Raw genomic sequence first — 7,648 nt, 5'->3', positions numbered from 1 at the left:
GTGCTGCGCAGCGAGGCCGTGGCCGCGGAGCCGGAGCGGCGGGGGCGCCCTCACCACCCTCCTACTGACAGGTCGGTCCCTGCCGCGACCCCCCTGCCCCGCCAATGGCACCTCCCCGGCCCGGCCCGGCCCGGCCCGCTTAGCCGGCCGCTGCATTAAAAGCGAGCGAGGCGGAGCCGGGTGAGGGCGGCAAGGTTAGGTGCCGGTCTCGTCCGTGGGGCAGCAGGACCCGCTGGACTGACCCTCCGGGCGGTGCGGGGCTTCGCTCCACCCTAGAGCCAGAAAGTTGCCTCCTGCCTCCTTCCCCGTGGAGCCGAGACCCGGTCCTGGCACGGGCGCTGGGAGCTGCGGTCATTTGGAGCAGCCGGGGCGGCTGATCCACCAAAAGGAATTAAAAAAAAGCAACATGCTGGGTTGGGGTTCGGGGGATGCCATTTCTACCAATAAATGCAAGGTGAGAGCTCTTCTACACCTGCCAAGGTGGCATGTTCCTGGTGCCCCTGAGATGGAGGCTCTAGAGCAGTGGCTTTCAACATTTTTCATTTGCGGACTCTTTTGGAAATTTTACATGGAGGTGCAGACCCCTTTGAATTGTAAGTGCGGGTATGCGCATACTTTTGATTGATCACGGTCATATTTCACAGGCCCCTTAGATGTAATCTGCAGACCCCACAGGATCCATGGACCACAGGTCAAAAACAGCTGCTCTAGAAACCTTCCTTTACCTCCTCAGTTACTATCAAGATGGTCTTTCAGCACTGTATTAACTAAGTTGATACTGAAAAATGGAAAAAAAAAATATTTTTAGAAGACGAGCTGTTTGTTTCTGGGTGCTTAGCATTGAGTTAGTCTTGCATATTGTTTCCACGTTCATTACGTATGAAAGGGTTTGGTTTGTAAAAAGCTGATGGCTTTGTAGTGGGAAAGAATCCAGGACTCCAGAATAGCATTAAAAACCTTCAGAAGAAGGAGCGTATTAAAAACAAAAAAACCCCCAACAAACCCAAACACATCTGAAATTTTTCATCCTCCCTAGCTTTTGTTTCCCCCATGGGTTTGACTTTAATGAAATCCAGATGAGCCAGATTTGGGCCATGGACACTGCTGTGTGGTCTACCAGATTGTATCTTCATGACAAAATGCAGTTTACTTTGGCAGTACTATATTTGCTGTACTTATTCGCACTCATTTCATCAAGTTCATACAATTGTACCTATAGGTATCAAGTAAGCTACCGAGCAGCTGAAAATATGAGTGTAACCAGCCAACAGTACTCATTCTTCATCAGTTTTAAGTCTTTGCTAAGCCTTAAAGGTGAATAGGTCTTGGCTCTGGCAGCTGCTATTGCAAATGTGTTCTGTTTTGGAACAAATATCCTGCTTTTCAAAGGAACTCTAGCACAAGATATTTTTGCTGATCTAATTAGAGGGCTCTGTTACAGTGAGAGGAGTTTTGTTTCCAGGTAACCAGATATGTGGCACTGAATGAAAATGTTTACTTCTACATTTTGATTTTTTACTTCTTGAACTGTCAGCAGTTCAGCAACTTCATTATAACCTCATTCTAAATACTGAAGCATTTTTGTCTATAAATTGATTTTAACCTAAGTATGCAAGGCCTATGGATAAAAGTGTATAAGGTCTGCCTGCGAGATAAATAGTGTTTTGTTTTTTTAAAGGGAACCCCTCCCCACCCCCTTTTTTTTTTAAGAAGATAGCAGTTTCTCTTTGTTTCCCATCACCTTTCTTAGGAAGTGAAAGGGACTTGATTTATGCTTTTTTCACTTATCTGTCATGTGTAAAAACACAGTTTTACCCTCTTCTGCGACCCCCTCCAAAAGTCTGTCCTTGCTTTTTAGATCTCACTTGGCCTGGAGGACAATAATCAAACATGAAGATTAGAAATTATGGCTTTTCCAGAGACAAAGATTGATGAGAAGGGATCTGAATTGCACTTCAGGTTTTTTTTTTTAAATTAACTTTTAATTGTGGTGTCTTAATGACTTGTGAAGATTCAGTGCCCCCAGTTCTTGAAGCTGTCTGGCAAAAGTCAGGGAAGACAAGATTTGACATATCTAATGTTTATTGTTATAAAACAAACTTAATTTTTAAAATGTTTTTCTCTTTACAAAAAGAGAGAACTATAGCCACTTCCAGTAATTACTGTCAATACCAGTCAGCATCATGCAGTTTGAAATTATGGAATGGCAGAAAATATTTTAAAGGCTGAAATGCAGACTTCCATATTATCTTGATTAATCTTTACAATATTTTCCTCTAAATCATAATGTGGCCTTGAGAACATTATTAAGGTAATCTGAAACCCACTAGGCACACTAAGATTCAGCTCCCCATGACTATTTCTTTGTAGTTCAGTCCTGGGACCCACACTTTCCCCTTCAAGTGATGGGGGTAAGCAGCTTCCTCTGCTTTGGGAGAGATAACGGCTTGCCCCTGTCCTTTTCACTACAGGGGCAGCAATGAGAACAGTGGGTGACCCTCACCCTGTTTGAGAGGCAAGGAAGTGAGAGGGGCACCAGTATTTAAGAAGCCAGGACATAGCTGCTTAAAAAACTGGATTAGACCCACTGAATTCTGCTGCAGTCCTCTGGAAGCAATGCTGGCAAAATCCCTCCACTGTAGCTTTGGTATTAGCAGCCCACTGAGGCAGGGAGTTGCGTTGCACATTTTCTGGGATTTTTTTTGTATGCATGTAGTCATTAGGGCTAGAAGTTCACAGTTAAAAGCTCAGATCCTGTCTCGTGTCTCAATGAGCTGGGTCTTTAGGCCTAACATCTGTGCCTTAATCCAGCTCAGATTGTCTCCTCCTTATATGACAGATCAGCAAAACAAAGTCTAGTTTAGTCATCTGATTAGACAGAATATAATTATAGAATACTAAAGTTATTTTCCTTTTGATGTAATTTATATGAAAAAAGTAAAAGAGGTCCTAAGCCAAACTCTAAGAAAGCCTCACAACAATAACTTCTTTCTTTTAGAAGTAGTATTTTGCAGCATCCAGAAGTATGCCAATTTCAAAACATGGTTTTTTTTCTATATTTGTGGTATACTTGCAAAGCAATACTACTACTGTGAGAGTGTTAATAATAATATTCACAATAGGTTGTTATCAGAGGCAAACATGCCAAATCCTTGTTTTGTAAGCTTGTTAGTCTCTAGTTAGTTTAAGAACTATCATGTAGTTATTCAGCTCCTTTGCTCAGATATTTAAGAGAATCTTAAGATAGGAATGGGAAGTCTTGGTATAAATTATCTAGATCTCAGTTTACTATGAAATATCCCATTATCTTTAAAGGCACCAAAATATCTACATAATTCATTAAACTTCTCAGTTCTATTTCTTGAGGAATGCATGTTTGATCCTTTGGATTCCCTCTCCCTTGGTTAACACCAGAGTTATGGTTTGTTTCCTGGTAGAACAGATTATAAATGGGATTCTAGTACAGGAAAAGAAGAAGTTAGGAGTTATAGAAACGGGAGTAAAAACTGAGGCGAAACAAAAAAGCAGACCTTTTCCCAGGCAGTTGAATGCCTTCATGAGGCAGCAGATGAAAGGATTGGAGTGACTACAGTTGGAAAGACCTCTTCAGTCTAACATGCATGTCAGTGAAGCATAAGAGAAGAAAACCTTTCTTTCAGTTTTTGGAATTTGGCATATGATAGCACTTACTGTACAGCTAGTCATACTTGTCTGCGTGTGGCCTTTTTATACAGCAACAGGGATAACAAAAGCCACAGTTATAACAATGCTAAAAGTATTCTTATAAAATTTTCCATCTTTATCATTGGGCTTGAAGATGAGTAGATTCCAAGTTGAAGGTGTTCATCAACTGTCCTCATAACAAAGTTCTGAGCATCTGAAGTTCTTGACTTTTGTTACAGGGTACGTTTTTCCTTTCCATGGTAGTGCATGCTCACAATAAACACATTTTTAATGGATATAAACTAAGTTAAAATAAATAGCTGTTATCTTTCTTTCACAAGCAAGTTACAAAGCATCCTGCCCATTGCAAAGTATAAGCGAGTTCTTAAACCATAGCTTTCAAATCTGATCCCTCACCTGGTCCTATTTAGCTGCTTCTTCCTTTTATAAACAAACAGCAGTGCCCAATAGGTGCATAGCCTCAACTACATCTATACCTCAGCACTTAAACCTTCCCTGACTGTCCATACAACCCTGCGGAGTTACTATGGAAAGTAGATTTGAATCAGGGATTTTGATGACCCTTGTTGTACTGTTTAAAAAAAAAAAAAACCGCTATAGGAAAGCTTTGGTGGTTACACAATAACAGATCTAACAGACCCACAAGTAGCAGCAGGCTTTTAAAGTATGCTGGTTTCTATCATCTGTCTCAGGAGTTCTTCAACATGTGACAATATTTAGCTTTCATGTAGTGCTTTTCCTCTGTAGATTTTAAAGTACTTTCCAAAGAAAAGAAGTATATTTATCCCATTTTACAGTTACAAAATTATGACAGGGTGAAATGACTTTTCAGAGGTCACACAAGCAATCAAAACCATGAATAGAATTCAGATGTACTGAGATATCTGACATGCCATATCTATTGTATCATGTTACCTTCCATTTTATGTCAATATCTAATCATTATGCTCTGTTCTAGAGCAGGGATTTAAAACTCATCCATTCTTGCAGGCCAGATTCAGATGCAGCAGTGGGGCAAGCAGTAGTTGTGCAGGGGTTAACAGCCATTGCTCTTCTGCTCCCCCACTCATTCATACCCTGAACAGAGCTCTAGCTCCTTGATTTCAATGGTGGGCCCTGCCCCCAAATTCCTGGACTCAGAGCCCTATGGACCAGACTACATGGCTCTGCAGGCTGTATGTTTGACACCTCAGGCCTAGAGCAGGGATAGGCAACTTTCTCCAACTGTGGGGCAGAATGACCTACCCCAGGGCAGAGGTGGGTAAGCAGGAACTAGGACCAGCTGACAGCTGGCCTACCCCTATGCTGGTGCAGGTACAAGTGGCCACTGCCAGCACTTTTCCTGGTAGTGCCAAATGCTGCTGAAGCCCCATGCCTGTGAGCTGGGTCCAGTGGTTCTGTGGGAGGAATGACCTATGTGGTAGGTTCTGAGGCCTGCCCTAGAGCAGTAGTGGCCAACATTTTTGGTAGGCATGTGTGACGGGGGGCTGTTAATAGATGTTTACAAGGCAGGAGGCTGCCTATGTTACTGCCTGATGCCAAGGATGTAGTACATGGCTCTGTACTGCTATTACGCAGTGTCCATGCTTTGCAGATGGCATCCAATTACTTTCAACTCACCTGGCCCCATTGCTGGGCTGCACTTAGCCTCTGGCCCAAAGTTGGCCTCAGGCATCCAGAGACTTACCTGGGCCACATGCCCCCCTCACCAGGGCCTCAACTCATGTCCCCTTAGTGGAGCTTCTGGGCCTTACACCCCTTGGACCTCAGAAATCTGTCAACATACCTGGGTCCCCAGCTTGGCCTCCAGCCCACTCAGACCTCAGGTTTCTATCAATGTGCCTAGACCCTAACTGTCCCTGCTACAGGGTTACCCACCAGGTTGTGGGGGCCAAGGCTATAAGGTGCTCCATACTCACCTTTCACTAGGGAGGCAACTGGTGTAGCATTTCCTGGGAACCAATCTACCACAGGCAGCCCCACCACACCATCCATCCCTAGCAGGGTGTAATTTTAGGTCATTCCCCCAGACCAGGAACCTCCTCCATTCCCATAGTTCCTACCCTGAACTGCCACATGTTCTGGGAACAGCAACTGACAATGACAATGTTCTCTCTCTGACTCCCTGCAGCAACTGCCAGCTTAGTCCTGAGGATTATTAAGGCTGCTCAGCCCCATGCTCCAATCCAGGAGCCCTGCCATAGTCATGTGACCACCTCATTAGGCTGCACTGCACCTGCTGGCTTCTCCACAGCCTGTTTAAATCTCTTAAAGTGGCAGGCACCAAAGGTACTCAGCTACAGCATGCCACAATTAAGTGCAAGGAGGCTTCAACATAAGCCTCACCCCACCCCGATCTATTGCATGCCAAACAATGGCTGCCTGTAGCTTAGAGAAATAGAATAAAGTATTTATCCCACATTGCAGATCACAATCCATTTTTAGTAGAAACTAAGTCTAGAAATTCACAGAACCTGCAAGGAATGAGCTATTCAAAACAACAAAGAATTTTGTAAATTTCCTAATTAATTTTTGTAGGTCTGTCTTTTAGCTTGTAATCTCTTTGGAGCAGGGTTGGTCTTTACCTTGTACTCTATAGAATACTAAGCACATTAATTTACAAAGGGGCAAGGGTTTCTTAGGATGATATCTTTTATTGGACCATCTATGTAGTTAGACAAGCTTTAGACTCCAAGACATGCTTTGTCAGATCAGACATTGATATCATTATTGGTTATCACATGATTTTGAAACCCTCAATGTGTTTCAACTTTATTTAGTTGTAAAATTCTGAATTTATATAGAAAATGTTAATGTTATTTCTCAAATATAAATTAGTAGGGATATGCTTTAAGAAGCATGTATTACAGGGGTGGCTAACCCATGGCATGGACAGCTTGTGTGTGTGACAGATGAGGGAGGGAGCAGGGAACACAGTGACAGACAGAGCAGGAAGCTGAGCAACAGATCAAGCAGGGAACATATAGAGCAATAGATTGGACAAAAGAAGAGGACTGCAGTGGCACTCAGGGTGTATGCCTTACCCTGTGGCATGCCTTCCAAAATGCTTGGTCCCCCACTGATGTACTACTTCCCATATAAAACTTTATTTAAAATAAATAAATAAAGAGCAGCACAGATCTGATCATAAATAAATGGAATTGTGTGTCTTTTCATAGAGCTAAAGATTTTCTCTTTTTAATTTTTTAAAATTCATATTGGTTCTTTTCTCTGGCCATAAGTTTAAGTTGACTGTTGTCTCACATGCATTGATTTGGTATTCTTGGTGTGGGTATTTTTTAAAGGAATATGCAAGACGTGGCACTGCATGTTAAGTGAGGTAAAATTGATAGTATCCATGGAGGTAATTGGCACAATATGGATATTTATATTATGAATATATAGTTTATTACTAGTATAATTACAGTATTTTATGTTATGTCAAACAAGGTATCTTAACTACCAGCTGTGTTGGATAGGATATCTACCATCCCTGACTTGAGGGTTTGCAGTTTTAAAATAAAAATAAATGCTGAGGAGAGGTTCTTTTAGTTACTGGCTTTAATAAACAGATGCTATTTATAAAGGTGGCTTTATGAATTGAGAATTGTTGTACAAGAAATTGCAACTGGTGAAGCTCATTCTTATTGGCCGTAGAACAGTATTTCAGTTTTATTAGCTTTTACTCATTATCAGGTTGGTCAAATGTGAGCCAGTGACACAAATGGGAAATGCTTTAAATCCTAGTTCCAAGTTTTCTGAAACACGGAGTTTTTTCTCAATTAAGACAAAGAACACAATATCTAAATATTGTTAGAGATGCAACACAAACTGTCTAAAGAAATAAATTCCTTGTGGGAATAACAACAAATAGATCAAGATGATAATATTAAAAATATAACAAACATAGTTTCATAGTTTTTAGGGTCAGAAGGGACCTGAGTAGATCATTGAGTCCGACCCC

General features: G+C 41.8%; 1 protein-coding gene across 2 annotated transcripts in view; it reads left to right on the top strand.

Moving 5' to 3' along the window:
- The first annotated feature begins 6 nt into the window (after positions 1-6).
- The window catches only part of SGCE (sarcoglycan epsilon), a 72,824-nt gene continuing 65,182 nt past the window's right edge, over positions 7-7,648 (top strand). For both annotated transcript variants that reach the window (XM_019533450.1, XM_019533441.1), the window contains exon 1: positions 7-71. The gene's annotated coding sequence lies outside the window, so the exon portion shown is untranslated. The remainder of the gene's footprint in view (positions 72-7,648) is intronic.

This window comes from Crocodylus porosus, unplaced genomic scaffold, assembly GCF_001723895.1.
Source record: "Crocodylus porosus isolate Cpor-Errol unplaced genomic scaffold, CroPor_comp1, whole genome shotgun sequence".
NCBI lineage: Eukaryota > Metazoa > Chordata > Crocodylia > Crocodylidae > Crocodylus > Crocodylus porosus.
Note: the sequence above shows the minus strand (reverse complement) of the source record. Positions and strands in the feature narration are given on the sequence as shown.